The 24,871-nt window shown below is 40.4% G+C and overlaps 1 long non-coding RNA gene and 1 pseudogene across 2 annotated transcripts in view; both read right to left on the bottom strand.

Annotated features, from left to right (window-relative positions):
- LOC307181108 (lysine-specific demethylase 4D-like) overlaps positions 1-24,871 on the bottom strand; it is a 46,212-nt pseudogene that overhangs the window by 2,183 nt on the left and 19,158 nt on the right. The window lies entirely within an intron of this gene.
- LOC307181107 lies at positions 10,534-23,336 on the bottom strand. Its single transcript, XR_013825907.1, has 3 exons — positions 22,914-23,336; positions 19,423-19,595; positions 10,534-10,639 (listed from the first exon to the last, which is right to left on the bottom strand). It is a non-coding gene; the product is annotated as an uncharacterized lncRNA (long non-coding RNA).

The following is a 24,871-nucleotide window of genomic DNA, read 5'->3' as shown; positions in this document are numbered from 1 at the left end:
TGCAAGTCTGTGATGTCCTTGGTCGACACTTGGCTCTGGCCTCTTGAGGTCTAGTGAATCACCCAGCCCTGGGTGGGTATCCCAAATGTAGTGTCTTCAGGGCAGTATTGGAAACAAAACCTAAGAAAAAAAATACAGACAGGTTGCAAACTAATGTTTGGAGATAGTTACTAGGGAACTACAAATAACACACCACCATGGAATATAATTGCATATTCAAAGAAAGGCTAAAATTTCATAAGATTGACAGTACAAGAAATGGTGTTGTTGTGAACAGTGGAAATTCCTGTACTCTAGTAAGGAGAATGGAAATCATTACATTCACTTTGAAAAACTATTTGGACAGTATCCACTAAAATTGAACTTACCCATGTGCTATGATTCATGCCTAGGATGTGCGTATGTCTGTGCAATGAAAGTCAAGTCCAAGAATGTTCAGAACAACATTATTTCAGTAGCCAAACACTGGAAACAACTCAAATGCCAGTCAACATTAGAATGGTTAAGTACACTGTAGTATATTCATACAATGGAATACAATACAGCAATGAAGATAAACAAGAACTACATGAAAATATAAGAATAATTCTGTAAACAGAATACTGAGCAAAATTATCCAGACTCAAAAGAATACCTATTCTTTGCTTCCATTTATATAAAGAGAAAAAGGAGGCAATGTAATCTATGTTAGAAGTCAGACCAGCGGTTACCTTTGTGAGAGAGAGAGGTTGTGAGTGGGGGTGTGAGGAAGTCTCTAGAATAATGTGAATATTCTATCCTGAAGCCAGGTGCTGGTTACACAGCCATCAGAATGGTTCATTGTCATAAATCATCAAGTTATGATGATATTTACAAATTTCTGTGAAATATTTTTTTAATTTATTTAAATTATTTAAATAAATTTTAAAATATAGTTTAGGGTGAAAAGCATTAAAGGATACAGATATCTTTCATCATACCAAAAGAAAAAGCAAGGGTGATTAAAAATATATGAACTAAACATTCAATTGAAGAAGCTATAAAATAGAAGAAGAGAAAGAAGGGGTAGGAGTAAAAAATAACTAAGAATAAAGACAAAGTTAATGAAAGAAAACACATACAACACCAAACACTGATGACCAAAAGTATTCTTGGAAGCAATTAATGATAGCAATAAAACATGGGCATAACTGAGCCTAAGAAAGAAGGAGAAAATAAACCACTAGGAATGAAACAGTGCACGAAAGAATTTTTAAGATCTCAAAAGAGAATCTTAGGAGAAACGTGACAGCAAGATTTTCAAAAGATAAGAGAAAAGAATAATTTTCTGGAGAGGAAACATATCCAAAATGGATCCAAGAAACACCAGAAAGCTTGAATAATACCCCAGTATAAGAAGCTGTTTCAAAGTATGACCCCTGAAAGTCCAGGAGACACATCATTTTATATGTGAATCTAGAAAAGTTGAAAGAAACAGTTAACTCTTATTGTGCAAATTGTCTCAGTATAGAAAAAGTTGGAAAGCTACTCAGATGAGGCTATTCTTACCTCTGATAACAAAACGAAAAAGGAAAATAAAAAAATAAAGCTACAGGCCATCTTTATTTATAAGCATAGATGAAAACATAAAATGGAATGTTATCCAAAGAAATACAGCAATATAATAAAAGAATAATTCATCATGACCAAATAGAAAGGAAGGATGATTCAACATTGGAAAATTTAATGATATAATTCAGAATATTAACAAAGTAAATGAAAAATACCATCATCTTATAGGTACCAAAAAAGCATTTGATGAAATGCCAAATCCATTCATGATTTTACAATTCTTACTTGCAAAGCATCAAGAGAAACTTGTTTTGTAAGATAAAGAATTTCAAGGTAAAAAATAGCAAGGATCATTCTTAACAGTGAAACAAAAGTAACATTCTCATGAAAGTTAGGAAAAAGACATGCATCAACATGAAAAGCTTCTCAACATCACTAATTATTAGAAAAATGCAAATCAAAACTACAATGAGGTATCACCTCACACCAGTTAGAATAGGCATCATCAGAAAATCTACAAACAACAAATGCTAGAGAGGGTGTGGAGAAAAGGGAACCCTCTTGCACTGTTGGTAGAAATGTAAGTTGATAGAGCCACTATGGAGAACAGTATGGAGGTTCCTTAAAAAACTAAAAATAGAATTACTATATGATCCAGCAATCTCATGAGTGAGCGTATACCCAGAGAAAACCATAATTCTAAAAGACCCATGCACCCCAATGTTCATTGCAACACTATTTACAATAACCAGGTCATGGAAGTAACCTAAATGCCCATTGACAGACGAATGGATAAAGAAATCATGGTACATATAAACAATGGAATATTAGTGAGCCATAAAAAATACCGAAATTGCGTGATTTGTTGAGACGTGGGTGGATCTAGAGATTGTCATACAGAGCGAAGTTATTTGAAAGAGAAAAACAAATATCGTATATTAACACATGTATGAGGAACCTAGAAAAATGGTACAGATGAACCGCTTTGCAGGGCAGAAGTTCAGACACAGATGTAGAGAACAAATGTATGGATGCCAAGTGGGGAAAACTGCAGTGGAGTGGGGATGGTGGTGTGCTGAATTGGGCGATTGGGATTGACATGTATACACTGATGTGCATAAAATTGACGACTAATAACCTGCAGTATAAAAAAACACATGAAAACAGCTAATACTAAACTTTCTTTAGGTTATTAGTATGGAAATACATTAAAATAAATGTTTCAGACATTACACAAAACTTCTAAATATCTTATATGTTCTGGTATAATGTTATAAGTCATAATACTAGTTATTACTTTAAAATGTATATTTCAGAAATAACTAAATTTCCTTGTCAATCGCATTATTATGAACTTTCATCAAATCTTTAACCGTGGTCATTTTTAAGTCTTTTGTCATTTACAAAGAGTACTGCATGTACTGTGATGCTTTTGCAAAAATGTTCCTATAAAAGGGTTTCATTTTCAAGGAATTCATGGAAAACACTTTGACAAGTACAGGTTTTTGGTAACTGACTATACTGTGGAACTGAACGAATGAGCATTTTCAGAACTCTAATGGCAAACTGATGAATTCATAACACTGCCTTACAAAATATCAAGAAGAAAAAAAAATTAATTACATGTGAATGAGAGAACTGATGAGGATGATAATAACTTTTGTGACTTTCTGTTTAAAAAAAAAAAATCCCACAAGGACTCAGAGGCAAAAAGTATACAAGTCAATTTTCACTGCAAAGTAAAGGAGCTGTTACAGTGGAAGATTACTGGACTGAATGTCACTATTATGACATAGTATGAGTGTGGTTCGTGTTTGGTAATTGCAATCATTGTTGCTTTTCTTGTGGTCATCCATTTACAATGCTTTCTGTCAGTTTATTTATCTCTTGTAAAAATAAACTACAGTGTGTATGTGTGAAAACAAAAACATATTGAAAACAATGTCAAAAATAAATTTCACTATGTATACTCCATGTTCAACTTGAACTCTATGGAGCATATGTAATAGTAATAATTTTAGGACAGAAAATATGTGTACAAATAAAAAAAGAAAAAACAAACAAAGCAAACTATCTCATTAACCCAATTTCACGTGCTCCCTTAATACTGTTTCCTAATCCTGTTAAGCCCTCCTCATTTCCACCGTTCAAATATTCTTTGTTTCCCCTGTCTTCAAACTTCAAGCACACCTATTCCACCCCTCTTAGAATCCTTTGAATGTCCTAAGAGTCCCTAAGTGATCTGGCCCACCATCACCTCTTGATCTCACCCCTTTCTACCCTGCTCCTTGCTCTCTCATTCCAAACACATTCCTGGCTGTGTCTCAAAAAAGGCCGGTATACTCTTGTCTGATGGTCTTTGCACCCAGGCGTCTCTCAAGCCTCAGCCCAAACATCAACTTCTCAGTGAAGTCTCCTCTGATATTCTTGCTTTGGATAAAAGAAGAGACAATTTTCCTTCCAAGAAAACAGGTACTCTCTCAAGAAAAGATTTCCAAATGAAACTTGAACTGATGGGCAGTACCCATGTATCTCTTCCAGATTCTACTCAAATCAGCCCCACCCTAACTCCATCATTCCTTATTCCACACAATTGAATGCAATCAGCTCTTCCAACTGTCTAGTAAAAGGCCTCATTTTTAATGTTATCAGCCCACAAAACACAGGTATTTTGCCTGAAATATTTTCTTTAAGATTTCTTGCAAGAAAATATATGAGATCGAAAGGTTATAAAAATTTCAGGATCCTTTTAGGTACAGAGGGTTTTCCCTGGGAAAGCTGCCAGAATGGGAGGAGGTAGCACAGTGGTCAGGGCATTAAACACCACTAGTATATGATGAGCACAAGTACCAGGGAGAGGAGAAGAAAACCATGCTAAAGAAATCCGTGGCGAAGAGATCAACTGCCTTTAGAGAACAAAGGCATTGAACCTTCCTCACCCTGTAGTCTCCCCAATAAGGCTAAGAAAGATCAGCTGGCCTGCCACTGTTCCAAGTAATAGAAACTCCCCACATCTCCTATGGTCTGCAAGAGGTGCCAGAGGTCCCTATACTTATCTGGGGTCCATTCAAGACAAGAGGAAGCTGGGGCTGGGGCCCAATCCTCTAATACCCCTCTGTCCAAAGAGGTCACCACAATTTGGCTTAAACATAAAACCTTTATCCTTTGCGTCTGGGATCAGGGACAAAAAATATAACCAAGGAAGGGCTTGCTCTATGTGACCCCTGCTGGTAGCTTTTGAAGAGTGCATCAAACGAATGTTTGCTGCAGACCAGAATACTGATGGCAGGGGCCCTTTGAGTGAGCAGTAGTAGCTCTTTGTACCTCTGCCCTGGAGCCTCATGCACCATGGAATATGCAGAAGATAGGTAATGGAGGATCAATGCACTCTTCTCCTTTTCCAACTTTAATGTCAAAGGATAAAAGAAACAATCTCGAGGTCTCTATAGAATGTATTGGTAATAAATGGTGGGTAGGGGAAGTGGCTGACAATCTAGCCTATCCCTGAGGGAGTGTGACCAATGCAGTTAACTTAGCCTCTAAAGACTGGGTGGAAGTCAAATAATCTCTCTCTTCCTATTCCAGAAACACCTGAGGAGCACTCAAGGGTCTTGGGGATAGATTGTTATAAAGGAGAAGCATTGTTCAAAAATGACCCTAGATGTTCATCCTAGGATGCCTGAACAGTAGGCTAGCCTAGAATCCTTCCATAACTGGAGGGCTATAGCATCCAAAAGGGCCCAAGGTTCCCAGGTGCCTCCTAACGTACAGGGCTGCTGGCTTTCCCAGACAGCTCCTGTAAATGGCTAGCATGATATCTAGGCAGCTTAATTCCCCAAGCAGTCTCAAGGTCCCTTTCCTAATAAAGTGGCTGTCATCAAAGCCCTATATGAAGGAAGAGCAATGGGGAAGGGGTCTCCACTAGAACAAAATCCTACTCAACATGGGATGCCTCTCCATGTAGATGCTGAAGAAATGCAGAGCCTATGTGTGCCTTGGTCTTGATGTGTTTCCTGAACTCATATTGTATGACTTTGTGGAATTTTCCTCCATGCAGAAGGGGACTCAAAAGATGGGAAGAAAGCAAATAGTAAGGTTTCATCAGGGTTAGGGTTTTCCAGCCATGTGTATCTCAAGGAGAGAGGAACAAGTGTCTTGATGGATTGGATGGAGGGATAAGAGAGTGATTAAAATGATGGGCCAGTAAATTTATCCTGGGTAAAAAAGGAAATGAGAACATGAGGGCAATGATGGAGAATGAAACAGTGTTTGATTCATGGGCTGAATGTCTCCATTAGGTCAAATACTTCTATTAGAACACTAGGAAATGTAAGCGAGAAAGAGAATGGAATGCTTGAAACATAGGTGGTACTATCATTATTACCATTTTATGGAGGAAGAAACTGAGGTATAGAAAAATTTATATTTAAGTTAATATCTTGTATTCTCAATCCCTAGAGTTATTTTTGTACTTGACTTACCTTCCATATAAAACTACTTTGAGAGCATTGTCTAGGCCTTTTTCATCATCATATTTTCCAAGGGATCTTGGTACTTCATACAGTGCACACTCCAAAAATGTTTATTAAAAAAATAAGTAACAAAAATCATTTGGCACACACTGCAGTCTCTCTCCTCTTGGTTACACCCCATCTTTCTTCCTACTCTCCTGTCTCAGGGGAAGAGAAGTTACTCCCCCTCTCCAGAGCTAATCTTGCCATTTAAACTCCTTAAATAGACACCTCCCATGCATTCCAAAACTATGCTCAATTAAATGATCACTATCACCTCTGTAAAGAGTTAAATCATCAGTCATCAGTCTGTTTCCTGATTTAAGCTGCATCCATTCTCTTACCTTCATTTCAATACCCAACATGTGAAAACATAAGCAAAAATAATCCACCTTTACAAAAACATTTCCTCATCTCTCTTGTTTTCTGATTCTGACCCCGCTTCTCCACTGAAATTCATCTCTGTAAATCATCACATTGTCTCCCAAGTGCTGCTCCATGGGTTACCCTTTATCTCTCCACATCACTGATTCATGGCGCACCTCCTTCCTCCTAAAATGTCTCTGACCTCCAGGGCACTGATAGTCTTCTCCGGTTCTTTTCTTTCTCCTTGGTTCCACTTCTTTTTCTACTACACAAATGCACTCTTACTTCAAAGCTGAATTCTCATCTCTCTTTTAACTCTTTTTATTTTTCCCCTTAAATTTCCTTTTTATGTTCACGGCTTTCTTTAGTATCACACTCTCTCTCTCTCTTTGAAGATATTATTTAGTGCCATAGCTTTCTCGAATAGCACTGACTTTCTCCTGCGCTTCTGATTTGCTTTTCCTTCTTGACTCGCCACTGGGCCCCTGAAAATCAACTTGTTTAGTACAAAGTGATCATCTTTCTCCTGAAATTCACTTCCTCCTTTAGAAATCTTCTTTTCTAAGGATGGTAAGACAGTATTCTAGTTACCATTGGCTATTACATCTCCCTCTCCCTAGACATAGAGTCGGTGATGTCGGGGGATCCCACGACAGTCTACAGTGAGGCCCCAGGGACATCTGTATACCCCAGGGAGGCTTCCTGTGCTCTCCTTCCTTATATAAGGAGCCAAGGATCCAGCTTGCCTTCCTCTCCTACTTATAGCTGTCACCACTCAAGCTAGACCCTGAGGATCTACAAGTACTGCTCATCTGTATCATGTGATAATCTCCCCATCTCACCCTAATTTATAATCTTAAAAATTCTTCTACAATGATTTTATTTAAAACTATATAAAAATATAACCAAATTTTCATTCTATATGAAAACTTCCTCTAAAGAAGTGAAAAGAGAAGAGTGAAACAATTCAGAAGGAAAATTAATGTCAAAAATTTAAATACCATGCTAAGGGTCTTTCCTCTAATAAACAATAAAATGCTGATTATGAATATCACACAGGTCCTCATTTCTTATTGAATTATTAATAGGCAACTAAAACAAGCCTTGAGTTGAGTTTTTGTTTTTCTTATTTTTTGGTTTTGCACGTGGCATGTGTGATCTTATTTCCCTGACCAGGGATCAAACTCGTCCCCCTGCAGTGGAAGCAATGAGTACTAACCACTGGACTGCCAGGGAAGTCCCCTGTATTTGCTTTATAAACTAAATTATTTCCTTTTTACATTTCTAAGGATCCTAGGAGGAATGATGCTGGGCTACCATGTATATAAAATAAATAATCCAGATACACATTAGTCTTCAGATATTGAGCATCAAAAGGAAACACTCTGATTTTGTAAGTGTAACTCTGTGCTCAAATCAAAACTTCTCAGAATTTGCCGGTTACAATTCCGGTGATCCTTCAGTGCTCCAGACAAATGTCTTCTCTATGGGTCTCAGATGGTTGCTTTTACTGTGAAACCGCCTCCATGCTTCTTTCAATTGGAGCCACAGGTACTAGTTGAGAATAAGTACCCTTTCGTTTCAGTTACTCTTCCATTTTACCCTTATTCATGGTATCCCTAGTAACACAGAAATTCTTCATCTAAGGAAACTTGACAATTCTGACAATTGAAGAAAAGTATTTTTAGCAGAATGATTAGACTTGATGGACTTCTGGAAATTCGGAGTCTTTCAAAAATAATTCCTCCAAGCTTTCCAGGTGTGTGTGTGTGTGTGTGTGTGTGTGTGTGTGTGCGCGCTTGCGTGTGCGTTTGCGTGTGTGTTTTAAACTGGGGAAGGTAAGAAGTGAAGTCAGTTTAATAAATCCTCTCACTGTGGCCATTGTCCAGTTTGCTTATTGTACAGATTGCTCAACAATTTCAGGACAGCAGGAAAGCCTTCTTGTCTTTTACATTCCGTGCATATTTCAAAGCTATTATTTCAAATGAGGATTGTTGACAGAATGCCTCAGACGTTAGCCATTGTTTCTGCTGACAGCCAATATCTAAATGCTGTGTTTAATAAATTTCCTCTCAAGTTAGAAAGTCTACTTACCGTTTATTGAAAATAATTATACCCATATTATTTGATGGCAAAATAAATTCTATTTGATGGAGATAAGTGACTCAACGTTCCCCCTATTATTGGACAGTTATTTTGTTTTTTACTTTTCCACAAGTATTACTAATCCCCTATAAATATCCTATACTTCAGTACCTAGATCAATATATTTGGTAAAACATTAAATAATGAAATGCCTTGGATTAGATATCTAGAAATGGAATTACTGCATTGCAAGATTTAAACATTAAAAATACTTATAATGTATCGCCAAACCTTTCCAGAAACATATCACTTTACATCCTCACCATTAATTTTACACTGAAAAACAATCTTTAATACTTTGTTAAGAAAATAATTGTGAAAAATTTTGGTGAAAAAAACAATTGGTGAAAAAAAATTGTGAAAAAATTTTGGTGAAAAATAATTCGTTAAGAAAATAATTGTGAAAAATTTTGGTGAAAAATTTTGGTGAAAAAAATTTTGGTGAAAATTTTTAGGTGAAAAAATTTTGTAGCTCAACTTTTAATTTATACTTGTTAAATTACAACTAAGATTGACGTTTTCGTCTTCAGTGAATCTAGCCATTTGTATTGCTTCATATCCTTTGCCCATTTTTCTCTAATATGGTTCTAGTGTTTTTTCTCATCTACTGACATCAACATTTTATATATTATGTGACTATTTCGCATATTTTACACAGTATATGAACATTTTACAAATTGCTCATGTGAATACTTTACATGTTAAACCCTTTGTTTAATCTGTTCATAGTTCTTTCCCAGTTTGCCATTTCTTCAATTTATATTTAATTTTAATTTTAAATGGTTTTGGCAATATTTCAGTTTAATATATTAAAATGTTGAGTGGGTCTTTTCCTTTGTAATGCCTTTCATGGCCTTTATGTTTAGAAAGTTAGAAAGTTATTTGCCCATCCAGAGACAGAGAAATATTATCTTATGGGGTTTTTCCTCTTTCTACGGTAGTTGTACTTTTAATTTGGATTTTAGTTATACCTTTAATTCTAACTGGCGTTTCTGGGTTTGTTTTATTAACTTTTTTTATTGTTTTGCGTGTATGGTATGAGGAATAAGGGAGATGTAAGTATGATTCCTAGTCCTAGTTTGTTGTCTTCCTCTCTATTAGTTTATAGGAGCTTTTCTTTGTCCCAGTGCTCTTAAATTTCTTCCGTCTCAAAATTCTTGTTCTTTAGTTTTATAAAAACTTTTTAGCTCCTTCTTTGACAACATCCTCTAGTTTTTCCCTCTGTACATTTTCTCCTGTATTTGGATATCAGACCTCATGGACTGGACCTCCAATTCTTGTGTCTTTTCTTCTTCCAATCTTCTATCCCCTTACCACTATGCTTTATCTTCTGAAATTTTCTCTCATCCTTATCTTGTAAACCTACTTCTATTGTCTTTTTCATTTCTCCTATCAAACTTTTAATATTCAACAGCTCATTTCTGTCCCCATAGCTTTATCAAGTGTACATAGCTTCCTTATCTGCCCCCCACCATCGTCCTATTTTTATTTCACAGGTGCACTTATTTCTTCTCTCAGAAAATACTAAAACCCGGACCCATACTGTGAAAACAAGCTTCATGTAACAATCCTTATGCTTAAAATTGACATTGCAATCTAGTATTTCCGCTGTGTTCTATTTTGTTCCCCTTTAAAAAACATGCTGCTGGTAACCCACAAAGTTGTTTCTATGACCCACTAATGGCTCATGTCCTGCAGTTTGGAAAGAAACATTATAGACATCATGTTGAGGCTTTTGATCTTTCAATGTCAGAGACACAATCACATTTGTTTTCTGTGCAGAAATGGACAGACTGGAGTGGCCCAGAATAAATGAAGACAAACATTTATAAAGATCCAGTTGAGAGATGGTACCTTTACTGCGGTGGTGGTAGAGACAGAAGCAGATTGCCTACTAGGGTGCCTTCACTCACATCTTATTATATAATCTTATTTCCTCAGTGTGCCACATGGGAAACTGAACCACAGCGTTCAGATGCTTGTCCAAGATGGCATAATCAGTGAGTTCTGAGCCAGATTTGAGCCAGGTCCGTCTGTTTCCTAAGCCTGGCCTTTCCTCTAAGTCACAGCAAATCCATGAGGTGAGCCTATAAAATAGGAGAGAAATTGTCAGAAGAGCACATTTTGGAGCTTAAGAACCAATTCCTTGGAGGCTTCAATACCTGAAAAGGTTGACTATGTTTGGCCTCTGAAATGAAACCTAAATTTATTTCTTAATTAAAAAAACAAAAAAAGACACATACAGTGTGATGTCACAGTAACAACCTGACTTGGAGTCCCCTTTGATCTCGAGTTGATGACCCTGGTCATGTGGTACTTGTCCCTCAGCCAGGTCATCCTTATCCTTGTACACCTCTGCCATGTCCTCCATGCGAGGCTGTGAGGATTAGGGTTTTCATGGGATTTTTTAATATTTATATTACTATCTAGGATTATACATGCTCCCCAATGTCGATTCATGTTGTCAACTCTAAACACAAACAACTAGAAATCAATCCCTCTCTTTCTCATGTTCTTTATACATGCTCTATTATGCTACTTGTCATGTAAGGGTATTAATCGTTCCTCTGTCTTCTCTACTAGATCATGTACTTTGGGGGACAGCGTGGTCCCTTCTTAGTCTCTGGGTCCCATTGGCTACCACAGAGTCTGGAGTGATGGATGTCAAATTTGATAATTATGTTGTATTTGAAAAAATGCAGAATATATAAATAAATTCTCAGTTTTTATGACTAAAGCACATATATGACTTTAATTCACTGTTTTTCAAACTTTCTTGATCCCTGCTCCCCCCTTTGATAAGCATAACTATCTCTGCCACTACTCCCCAACCCGCTTCGGCAAATTCTACTTTTTCCCCAGACCCCTGTCAGTGACCAACACGCACATAACACAGAACATTTGCACATCCCACAGCCAGGCTGATTTTGTCTACTTTAGTTCCTTTTACTTTATAGTACAAACAAGAAAGCTTCTTTTTGTTTGCCTGCTTTCCAAAGGGAAGTTATATGATGATATTGAATTTACTTTTGCAAATTACAAATGTCCTCACCCCAAGATTCTAGAACACAGTACGTCATGGGAGTACCTTGATCTAATTAAAGTTTTTACTGACAGCTCATTCTAGGGGAAGCCTGTCTTTCCCAGCATCTTTATGAGCCATAATTCACTGTCTCCATTTGGTCACCTCTGGTCCCTTTTCTTTGCCACTGACTCTCTTCTCCTGGGGACGAGGTTTCTAACCAGATCCTCTTAGGCCTCAGCACTCACACCCATGCCAATCCAACATGTGTCAATAGCTGTCAGCAAAGACCTGAAGGGGAAGAATAATGGCTGATGTGGAATAAAATGACATTCTACTTGGATTTCAGTGGGTTGGTTGATTCTTTTCCAAGCTGTCTGAAGACATGAGTCAAACTAGACCCTTCTCCAGCCCTGCAGTCCTCACGACCTCTTCTCTCATACCCAGTTTTGAATCCCTTCATCCCCGTCAATCCATTCTGCAGCTGGAGTGACTTCCTAAAATAAATCTGATGACATCATCCTACTCTTACAGCCCGTCAATCGCTCTCCATGTGCCTTAGGATGAAACCCTGCTACCTCCCTGACCCCCAACACCACTGAGATCTGATCCCTTCCTCTTGGGCCTCACCTCTGGCCTGTGCCACCTGGCTGTCTTTGCTCTGAGCAGTACTATTCAACTTCTTGCAGTTTCTACCACAGACAGTGCTCTCTCTTGTCCTGAGACTTTACATCATAAAATACTTCCCTCGGCCTGGAATTCTCACCTTGTATTCCCATCTCTTCAACTCTTTCATTTACCTTTTCCTTTTTTTTTTTTTAAACACAATGCAGCCAAACATTAGGTCCTCAACTCATCCATCTTCCTAACAAGCATGTCCTCACTCATCCCTTGCCCTCCTCCTGCCCTACGTGATGTTAAGAGCCCTGATTGTGCCTTTTTTTTTTTTTTTTTGCAGCTTTTGGGACCTTAGCTCCCTGACCAGGATTCGAACCCAGGCCCCTACAGTGGAAGCACGGAGTCCTAATCACTGGACCACCAGGGAACTCCCTGATTGTGTCCATTAATCCCAGTATTTCCCCTGTATCTAATTGCTACCTTCCCCCTCATATATATACATAGTGCCTGCTATACAGTAAGTATTCAATACAGGGATTAAATAAATGAATAAAAGAAAGGGAGAAAAACCCTTCCATGAAATTTCACTTGGAGTCTCTTGGCTCTAGTCCATTCATTCATTTTCAAAATGTTTTGAAAACATCTACCATGAGCACCAGCTAGATGCCGAGTATCCAGGGCGGAACGAGCTTAGACTTGGTCCCTGCTCTCAGGCCAGCACCTCGCAGGGCTCCATGGGTAACCAGAAAAGAAAGCAGAAGTTAACTGATGCTCTGCCTGAGACAGGGAAGGACAACGCTGGGGAACTTTCACGCCACCAGTGAGTTCTGTAACGTAGACTTCAGGCTGTGTCACCTCTAGCCCAGGGCAAGACAGATACAGAACTTGGTACCTCAGAACCTGAAGTAGGTAGGGAAAACAGACAGACAGACAGACAAGAAGTTTCGATACAGTGTGAGAAGTGCTCTTTAAGAGAGCTATGTGCTATGAGGGCAGAGAAAGGTCGCTGAAGCTAATCTGGGGAGAAGTAGCTCTGAAAAAACAGTAGCAATGGTGTAAAATCATACTTAATGATGAGATATGTTGAAACTGTGGCTTCTAAACTAAAATAATGATTAAATTTCTAGGTTCCTGAAGCTACTTCTTTGTCACTCCTCTCTGTTGATTGTCAAACACTTGTATGAAATTGACAGGTAGTGAGGAAATTAACCACATTTGCATTATGAGGAGAGGCAAGGAGGCTGAGGAGTAGGTGCTATTTGGGTGAGGATGCCTGATTCATTTTCCTCATCATGACTAAACCTAAGAAAGGACACCAGGCTCAACCCTCAAGTGAGAAGCAGAAGGCATCAGAGTCAAAAGGGGTGGTTGATACCCAAGCCAACAGGAGGCTGAATCACGCGCTCCTGAAACTGTGGGGAGAAGTGTCTTCTCTCTGGCAAAGCTAAACCTTGGATGATGTCTAGAAGTAATACTAGACAACCTCAGTCCTCACAGAAGCAGCCATGTGTCCACATGCACACTCACCCCATGAGCTTGCACTAAAATGGACATATGGTCCATAGAACTCCTGAGCACTTCCGGATTGCTCAGATTTTGGATATAGATCCAGATGTTAGGGGACAACTGCAGACAGGAATAACTTTGAGTCTCCTCATGCAGAGAAATATTTAAAATAACTTTTCAGAAACTTTTTTTTTTCGGCTTTCCTTATCTGCAGGGAGAACAGTGTAGTGGTTATGAGCTGGGCCCTGGAGTTAGACTGTCTAGGTGCAAATGCAGTGTGCTCCTGGGCATATTGTGGAACCTCTCTATGCCTCAGTTTCCTCATCTACAAAATCAGGAGAGTGATAGAACCTACCTCCTAGACAACATGCATTAATATACCATGTTTCATTAATTCTAAGCCATGCATTTTTCACATTTTAACATGTCTGAAATTGAGGTGCAATTTACAGTCGATAGCATAGCAGAGTTTAGTTGCCTCAGTGGTAGGAAAAATAATGGTGTAGCTTATAATCAGTGGCATCTTAGATGTGATGAAATTCAGGATACAAAGAGCTTAGAAAAATACATAGCACATAAACAGTACTAAATGAATATTTAATAGATGATAGAGATATAAAATATATATAGCTCTTCTAACTTCATCAGAGCCAAACTATATAGCTCATTTTTAAACCAATGTCCCAGATAGCAATGGCAAATGATAGCATGACTGACCCATTTCCCAGGAAAGAGAGAAGCTGCTCTTAATACTTGGCCTGGAGTTGGTGGCAGCATCTGGTACCCATCCCTTTATCTTAGCCAAGATCTCAGAAAGGTGATATAATTGAGACCTACTGAGATGTGGATACCTTGGACAGGTAAAAGTTTGATGCCTCTTTAAGTCAACATTCTTTTCCTAATCATTTATTAGAGCGACTGGTACTCTGAGACACAGCAGAGAAGTAGGAGCTCTGACAATGAGGCTCAGAAATCCAGCTCTCACCCCAAACCTGCATACAGCAGGGAACAAATCCAAAGCCCTAAGTTAACCAACTGCTCTTCTTAAGAGGATAGTGATCCTTGGACTACCATTCCCCAAGTGACTAATGAAAGTCTTGTTTTCCAATTGTAGACCCTGCTATCCCTAAGAGAAGATGCAATGAACACATTTTTTAAATACCAGCAAATTTCCAGTGATGCTCTAGTGCACCTTGGAGACTAGTTCTATAAGCAACTCCTAAGCCTCCCCGACCAACATTAATTCAGCTCAACTCTGGGCCCCAAAAGGAGTTTATTCAGATGGCAGACACACAGACATGAGTGAATATTATATATTTCGGCAGGGGATCAAAAGGAGCTTCCCTGGCCTTTTGTTTCTTGCTGATTGCGTGTCCCCTTTAAAATGTATTCGACTGTCAACAGGAGAAAGCAGAACATTCTGTTTTGAACTTCAACATATATTGCCTTCGTATTATGAAAGTTTTTTTTAATTGCCAGGAACAAAGGAAAATGAAGTTCTATCAATATGTTTATAATAGAAAGAATAATTAGAAAAGTAGAATAAAAAACTTATGCATGGTATCATCACAGTGTGTGAACATACGCAAAGGATGATGACAGACTGATAAAAGCTCAATAACTGCCTTTGCACCACAGGTAAGTAAAATTATTGTTACTTTTGTGAATATAAAATTTTATACAGAAAAACTTACAAGAGGGAAAATGAAATTCGTTTTCAAAGCAAATAGTATTAAATTCAGTTGAAGTTTGGAAACCACTGTAGGTTTCGTAAATATACATTTTTTAAAAACTCACAGGAGTATTTCATTTTCACTAATTGTTCACAGATCACCAAGGCCCTGAGTCATTTTATAATACAAACAGGAAATGGAGGTTCTCATGAAGCAAGATGACCAAAATCCACCTTCTCCAGATATGGATAAACTGCTCGGCTTGGCTCTCTTGCCTAACCGCTGTTAATATTATTTAGTATTTTCATGGTCCTTTCAGGATGATATAACAAAATATCACAGTGGCTTAGAAACAAGCATTTATTTCTCACTGTTCTGGAGGCCGGGAAGTCAAAGATCAAGGGGCAAGCAGAGGCAGTGTCTGGTAAGAACCAACTTCCTGGTTCATAGATGGCCGTCTTTTTGCTGTATACACACATGGCAGAAGGGGCAAGCAAGCTCTCTGTGGTCTCTTTCTAGAGGCACTAATCCCTCTCATGAGGGCTCTCCTCTAATGACCTAATGACCTCCCCAAAGCTCCACTTCCAAATACCATCACTTAAGTTTCAACGCATGAACTTTGGAGGGAGACAAACACTCGGTCTATGGCAGTAATGTTGAAGACAACAATCTGTTCAGTGGGTGAAGGAGGACCATTTCACTTAAGCAGATGGTCTCTTTTTTTCCAAATACTGATGTGGATACAGGAGACACTTATTTATTCATTCAGCAGACACTGAGTGCCTTCCTCCCCACTGTGGGCTAGGCTCAGGGCTAATTGCTAGAGACACAGAGTATATAAAACATGGTCTCAGCTGTCCTGGAACTCACAATCTCAGCTTTCTACCAGGTCATCTTGATTTTCAATATGGAAATTTAAACATTTATTTCAGAAATCTATTTGCCTAAGTATCTATTCCATTATAACTACTTATGAATTTAAAATAATGGCTGTTTATTTTTAACACTGCAAAACATATTAAGGCAAACATTCAGTCCTATCTCTGTCTATATGTGTCTGTCTCAGTCTGAATAGAACAGCATCTGGCAATTGCAAAAGGACTCCAGAAGTGCAGATCAATGGGAAAAGCAGAGGTCTGGCTATCAGGAGACTTTCATTTAAATCTAAGCTCTGCCATTTACAAGCTTTTTGAGCTCTCTGAGCCTTAAGTCCCTCATTTGTAAAATGGGAATTATAATACCTACGTCACATTTTGGACATGAGAATGAAATGAACTAAACAATGTGAAGCACTTAACCTATAGCAAAACTGAGCAAACACTAGTTTGTTTCTTCCATATAGTTTCACTGTAGGTAGGTGGCCAGTCTTTCATTTAGGGGGAAAAAATGCAATTACAAAAATCTGGATTTTACAAGACAGGTATTTTTAGGGCTCTGGTTTTCTTTCAGAAAGATTAAACTCAGATTATAAACAGGTTAGCTGCAGGATTCACCTTGACAATTCAATTCCAAATCAAGAGAGCACAGAACCTTTGCAGCACAACCCTCCAGAGGCCGAAAAACCCTTGATCCACTGGCCTTGACCAAGTCTCAGGTAGCCTTCCGGGGCACTAGCGCTGGGATCACTGTGGGCAGGAAGTGCTCATTAGGACAATGCCTGCTAGTGTGTGGGCCCGTGTAGCAGGCGAGACAGTGAGATGCGACCTCCACCTCGCTGTGCAACAGTAACTTCGCTAAGGTTCAGGCAACTAAACAAAAATTTGGGGAAAAAAACCCCAACACATCCAGCAGATATTGAAAAACACAACAGTTTGGGAATTTGGGATTAGCAGATGCGAACTATTTTGTATAGAATGGATCAACAACAAGGTCCTACTGTACAGCACAGGGAACTATGCTCAATATCCTGGGATAAAACATAATGGACAAGAATAGGAAAAAGAATGTGTGTGTATATATATATATATATATGGCTGAATCTCCTTTCTGTACAGAAGAAATTAATGCAACATTGTAGAGATAAACCAACTATACGTCAATAAAATAAAGATAAAACACAAATTATCTTGCAATAAGAAGATGAGAGAGCAGCAAGGAAAGTCCCAGTGGTCCATGCTAAGATCCAGCAGATACTTGGTATGTGACCACCCTCCTCTGATCTGTCTTAAAAGGCTTTATTGAGAAAAATGGAAAGGAGCAAAAAGAACCACGACATTGGCCATGTTCACTGAACTATCTACTGTCTCCCTAGACTTACTACCTGGTTCCCCTGTCTCCTAATTTTGTCTACCAGTGGTGACTAGATGACCTGTCATTTTAACCACATTACTCTTTGTCTCCACATGCGGATGCCTCTTCTTGATGCTTTATGCTCCCCGCCCGTTTACCCCAAGAGCTCTGCCTATAATTCCAATGGCATTTAGACTGTGGTCTCATTTCCTGTTCTCTCACAAGCCTATCCCCTCACCTTGCCAAACACAGTGTAAGGCCCCTGTCCCTTGCAGCAAATTCTGCTCTTAAAGTCACTGAGTATTTGAGGCCTTTGTCTCTGCATTATTAATCTGCTCCACATGGACCGAGGGCCCAAAAATGAGGGCATCTGTTACAGATCTAATATTACCAACAAACACAGGTCACATCATCTTGTATAAAGACAATATTGAGAGAGAAACATTCGGTCACTAGCAGAGACGTGGCAGCGTTAAACAAGGGGCTCTGTCAAATGCTGCGGCTGTCTGTCATTCAGGGAGGGCAGAAAAGAGGGGAGGGAGAAGATTGGAGAGTGTAACCCGTTCTTTCTTTCGTTCCATTCTGCTGTCCTAGGGAAATACAACTGCCCTGCACAACTCCTACCATATCTGGCCTCAGGTCAGGCAGAGAGGTCCCCTGTCCCCCTAGGAGGACATACAGAGGCCTTAGGTGTGAGTGTCAGAAACAGCCATGCTTAGGCCTAAGGAAGACTTGCCTTCAGCAGAGGGGCTACCAAACTAACAAGTCACTGGATTAAAACCCTTTGGCCACGTGGCTTAGGGGATTCTGGGTGTCTCCCCTTTTCTAGCAGCTCCAAACGTCCAGCGAGATCATTTGGATTAGCCTCCATGGCTTGCGGAATCTTTGCAATCCAAATGGGCTCTTTAGAACAGGGGGCAAGTCGGAGCTCCAGAAATGTTTTATTTGGCTATCAGGACTTGGAAGTTTTTTTTTAACTAGCTGTCAACGTTTACATTTTTTTTTCATATAATCCCAAGTTGTTAGCTTCTCTGGAAAATTCAGTAAATGACAACCCCATGACCCTCATTCCCACAAAACAATAGTAGACTGGCCCCCAGGAGAGTCCTTGGCCTTACGATGGGGCATGAGCCGCCCTCCTTACAGCAACAGTCACTTAGATAACCAGCCTGAACCGGGTGGCAATGGGAATTTTCTACCAGGGGTCAAGGGTCTCACAGGAAAGGTCAGCAGGCTCTGGGTGTTGTGAGCAGTGGGCAGGAGTGGATGAAGGAAGGAGATGAACCCCATTTCAAGGAAATACAAACTCCCACCGCCGAAAAGCCAAGCCCCCGGTACACGGGACTGACAGACAGACTGCCAGCCAGCAGAGCTGGACACTGTGAACAGCAACCAGAGAAACAGAAACATTGGCCAAGAAGCCTGCACAGAGCCTTGTCACCTGTCCATAGTTGGAATGAAGACGGGGCATGGCAGGGGCGGGAGAGAAGAATGTGTTCTCTCCGTGTCCCTCCATCCTTCCACTGGGCATTTCGAGAAAAAAAAAAACAAAACCTCTCACTGGCACTTGCTGAAGAAACTAAACTCCCATCCACCCCTGCAGCCTAACTGCCCATGGACCAAAAGTTAGATGGGTGGGTGTCAAGCATGACTGCACAGCAATTTTAACATTTGTACTGCAGCCAATGGAGCTGGAATTTTGGGGTGGTGAGAGGATGGGGGGAGGATCTAGACATCAGTGTGTTTCAAAGGGGATTCCAGTAGGTTGAGGTCCAGCGCACTGGAGCAGTGCCTCTCCACCTTGAACATGCCCCTGACTCACCTGGGATCTAGTTTAACATGCAGACTCTGAGTCGTAGGTCTGCGGCCGAAGTCTGAACTCCTGAACTTCACCAAAGTCAAAGGCGATGTCCATGCTGTGGATCCTGGCCACGCTTTGAGTGATAAGAAGCTACAGCCTTTGCCAAGAGGCACAGGAAAAGATGTTCAACATGGCTAATTATTAGAGAAATGAAAATCAAAACTACAGTGAGATATCACATCACACCAGTCAGAAAGGCTATCATCAAAAAATTCACACTTAATAAATGCTAGAGAGGGTGTGGAGAAAAGGGAACTCTCCTACACCGTTGGTGGGAAAGTAAATTGGTATAGCCACTGTGGAGAGCAGTATGGACATTCCTTAAAAAACTAAAAATAGGGGGCTTCCCTGGTGGCACAGTGGTTGAGAGTCTGCCTGCCGATGCAGGGGACACAGGTTCGTGCCCCGGTCCGGGAGGATCCCACATGCCGCGGAGTGGCTAGGCCCGTGAGCAATGACCGCTGAGCCTGCACGTACGGAGCCTGTGCTCCTCAACGGGAGAGGCCGCAGCAGTGAGAGGCCCGTGTACCGCAAAAAAAATAATAAACAAATAAAAAACCCTATAAATAGAGCAACCATATGATCCCACAATCACAGTACTGGGCATATATCCGGAGAAAAACATGGTCTGAAAGGATACATGCACCCCAGTATTCACTGCAACACTGTTTACAATAGCCAAGACATGGAAGCAACCGAAATATCCAACGACAGGGGAATGGATAAAGAAGATGTGGTACATATATAGAATGGAATATTACTCAGCCATTAAAAAGAATGAAATAATGCCATTTGCAGCAACATGGATGGACCTAGAGATTGTCATACTGAGTGAAGTAAGTCAGACAAAGACAAGTATTGTATGATATCGCTTATATGTGGAATCTAAAAAAAATGATACACATGAACATATTTACAAAACAGAAACAGACTCACAGACTTAGAGAACAAACTTACGGTTACTGGGGGCGAAGGTGGGAAGGGATAGTTAGGGAGTTTGGTATTAACGTGTACACACTGCTATATTTAAAGTGGATAACCAACAAGGACCTACTGCATAGCACAGGGAACTCTGTTCAATATTACCTAGCAACCTAAATGGGAAAAAATTTGAAAAAGAATAGATACATGTATATGTATAACTGAATCACTTTGCTGTGCACCTGAAACTAACACAACATTGTTGACCACCTATACTCCAAAACAAAATAAAAAGTTAATAAAAAGGAAGAAGAAACTATAGTCTTTTCCTTTGTCATTCTCCTTTCAAGTACTTTACCAGGGACAACCCCACGTCTGTCACCTCTATGTCTGAAAATAATAATAGTAATGAATAATATTATTAAAGTAATACAAAATAAGTAATAATAATAACTTCGATAATAGCTAGACTTTCTTGTGTGCTTCTTGTCGATTACTGTGCTGAAATCACACTTTTTAAAAAAAATCTTCAACTAGATGTGAAATAATAGCTTGTTTTTCCTCAAGCTAGTTACTACTCTAAGTCTCTTACTTATATTAAGTCAGCTGAGCTTCACAACCATCCTATTGTTGTGAGTTCTGTTATTATCATGTCCAGAAGCAGCCTGCCGAGGTCCCATGGTTTTATGAGCGCAGCCCTTGTGTTTGGACATGGGGTGTGTGCTGGGCCCCCGCTGGCTCTCCCAGGAGCAGGGGCCTCGGAGTGCTGAGTCACTTGCCAGTCACCCTAGCAAAAGGCAGAGCTGGGCTTCCAATCTCCATCTGCCCGACTCTACAGACTGAGCTTCTGGATAGAAAAGTGCACTATGTATACAAATTGGAAGTCAGGGTTCTTGGCACATTGTAGACCCTCATAATATGGTAGCCACGTTTCCTGTCTCTAGCCTACTTATTTTTACCTTTCTCCTAGAGTAGCCAGTGTGAACTGCAGACAAGCAGTTACGGGGGTGTCTTTATCCATTTGGGCTGCTATCACAAGATACCATACAGTGGGGGGATTGAGCACCATTTTCTTTTCACAGTTCTGGAGGCAGGAAGTCCAAGACTAGGGTGCCAGCATGGTCAGGTTCTTGGTGGGGGTTCTTTTCCTGGTTTACAGACAGCCACCTTCTTGCTGCATCCTCACATGCTGAAGAGGATAATCGTCTCTCTTTTTAGAAGGGCATTAATCTCATTCATGAGGGCTCCACCCTCATGATCTAATTACTTCCCAATGGCCCCACCTGCAAATCCCTAACTGGAGATTAAAGTGTCAACGTATGAATTTTAGGAGGACACATTCGGTCCACAGCAAGGGGGAAGATCGTGGGAAACGGAATGGAACACAGGAAATGGAATTCAAACGACCAAGCTCCCTAAAGGAGCCAAGGAATGTCAGTGTCATGAGTGGAGGAAGGGAGGGATTTGACAGTAAGCCTCACTCACTTCCTAGAGTGAAGCAGCCAGTGGGAGCATTCAAAGCCAGTCCCATCCCCCTGCACACCTGGTGAGAAAGGAATGCCCGGAGCAGCCATAATTCTCCCAAAAGGTGACCTGTGCCCATTTGTCAGGTACGATTGAGAAAAGTGAACAAGAGAGCTGCCATGAGCACGAGAACAGACTGAAACAGCTCTGAGAGCCCCAAGAGGCTTTGCCTGAACTTGAGGCTGACTGTTCCCAGTAAAAGATACCTTTCTTCAGAGGCTCTAAAACCAGCAGTTTGGGGGAGAGCCTGGCTATGGTTACGGTAGCTGGGAAGAAGCTGTGGCGTGGTGAAACTGCCTAACTGCCTGTCTGTCTCCAAGCAGATCATAAACGTCATACTATGTTTCGTTAGCATGTAAGACCAGCCTGGCACGGTGAGGGTGCTTAATATTTGTTGAGTCAATGAATGAAGGTCTCATATTGGAATAAGAGAAACAGAGTTTATTCTCTGGCTCTGTAAGTTATTTCAAACCCCAGCTTAGAACTGGGTATCTTATTTTAAAAAACAATTAACATGAAAGCAATTATGCTGTAATAGGAATTATTTATTTATTTTAGGTGTTTCTTATGATACTAGCTCTTTTTTTCATTTCTATTGGTGGTTTCAAGTCATTCATTCAATCGACAATATTCATTGAGTCCTCACTAAACAGAGAAAGCCAAGAAAGATAATTATCAACTGTTTTAATCTGGTTCAATCCATGAGCTAAACCATAGGATAATAAAGTACTCAGGGTCCTAGAGGGTCGTGTGTAAGTACAGTCAAGGTGATATACCACAAGAGAGCTGAGGTTAGGTCACCTGGTTACTAAGGAGTTTCTCAGGAAAAAGAAACTTATGCAATAGACCCCTGACATTCCCAGGGAATGGATCCTGGGCTCTTTCTTTGCAAATTCTTAATCCTAGCTCTTTCCTAAAAATTATCCGTCTCTGGCGCCAGGATTTCCCATGCATAGCCTCAAATTCTAAATCTATACGCCGTTCAACTCTCACACCTGATCTCTCACCTGGTAGCTGTTTATCCAGAGGATTTCTCCTGAAGTCTCCTGCGGAGATGCCTTCACTGCCCTCCACATTATGTGAATACGGGCCTCAGCACAATTCCAAAATACTGACTGCATTGATTTGCTGCTGCTCATACATAGCTGAGATGGCTGTTGTCAACTTAGTGAATGTCAGTGATCTGCTGGCTCTGTTAAAGTCCCACCTAATGCAACACAAGTCAGAAACGTGACATGTCAGCTGGTACAGCAGGAAACGAGAACATACAGACATTCTGCTCTCAGGATTTGCATCTGGTAGGAACGATAGAGCCATTTCCAGGGATGGCTGTGAATTATCTGTGCTTTCAAAGACTCTGTGACCCCCAAATTTCTCCATCCCCAGGTCACCTAAAACACCAATGGCCCCAATCACTCAGTGGGAGGAGTTTGCATTCACTGAGTTATGACATTTTATGCCTTCCCCCCGCCACAGCTCCCGCCGCCTCTCTCCTGCTCCCAAGCCACTTTGCTAATCTGTGAGCCCCTTAAGGGTGCCCCCACCGCAGGTATTTGCATGTGTTGTCCCTCTGCCTAGAGTGATGCTCTCACTCCCTTGTCCACAGCACGCAATCGAAGACCACCTCCCAAGAGGCCACCCTCTCCGGCACAGCAGTCCTGTCACTCTCTAACCCCTTACTCTGCTTTACTTTTTCTCCTAGCCCTTATGACTGCTGGACTTGTTATGTCTCTCTTTATAATGAGAATATAAGCTCCAGGAGAACTGAAACTTTGCCTTTTCCACTGTTGTGTCCCCAATTCCACAAACAGTGCCTGGTACACGGTAAGTGCTTAGCAAACATGTGCTGAATGAATTAATAAGAGAGTGAGCGAACGGGCACTGAAATCTATAGACACCATGTGAAGCTTTTGAGAAAAGGCTCTCTGAGAGATGAGACAAAGAAAAGATGCTCTCTGAGGTCTACAGGACTTAACGTAGCTCTTTTTTAGGTAGAGGAGCCTGAACATTTAGGGCACGAGGATACTGGATGCCAGGATCCCAGAAAAATCCAGAAACCCGGCCACACAAATGTTGCATTTTCATTGAGTGGCACCTCCAACATGTTACCCATGCCCAACAGGGCTCAGGTCTGCCCTTCCTCTGTCCTCCCTGAAATTGCTTATCCCCCTAACACCCACCACTTGCTGAGGAACCGTGAGAAGGGTCTCACTATTACCCTGTAATCACTGCAGGTCAATGACAAGGTGCTTGGGAGGCATTTCAGTTTGAGCGGCTGGTGAGCAGAGCAGGATGAGCAAGGGCTGCCCCTCACCAGGATCTGTTCAACTCACATCAGTGTCCATTCCACTTACCTCGGTAGCCAATTCCTACCAACTGTTTGTGCTTTCCTATTTAAAGTGATGAAAGGTAACACAAACATTGGGAGAAAAAGCAACTTCAAGACCCATATACGGTAACAGTCTAACGACATAAATATCATGATAAAGTTATTTCCAAATATCTGGAAAGGAATCCTTATACACACGGAAACTGAATTGGTGTAATGGTTAATCTCTACGAATAATTCACTGTGGCCAGGTAGTCACACAGATCCATAACTGACCCTTTATACAAATCTTAGAGGAGTCCCAAGATCCGAATTCCAACCTCTACGAGTTACGTTTAAGTACAGGTTCTACTGTCCATCTTACAACTTTGGGCTCCTAAGTAATAATGATAATAGGTAATATTTATTTAGCACAAATTATGTTTGCCCTGATCTGAACTTGTTATGTGCAAACTCTAACAGAGGATCAATGTGGCTAAGAGCTCATTTTGCCTAAACTGGCAAGTGGAGAGCCATCGAAATCTGGTTTGTTGAAAGACTACTAAACAAGCTGCTGTAGGAGTCTGAATAAAGGCTGGGTCCTCTGGCTCTTGACTGATTGTGAAATCTTTACCTTGCCTTTGTAACACTGCAACA

This window comes from Stenella coeruleoalba (assembly GCF_951394435.1).
Source record: "Stenella coeruleoalba genome assembly, contig: scaffold_330, whole genome shotgun sequence".
Taxonomy (NCBI): Eukaryota; Metazoa; Chordata; class Mammalia; order Artiodactyla; family Delphinidae; genus Stenella; species Stenella coeruleoalba.
Note: the sequence above shows the minus strand (reverse complement) of the source record. Positions and strands in the feature narration are given on the sequence as shown.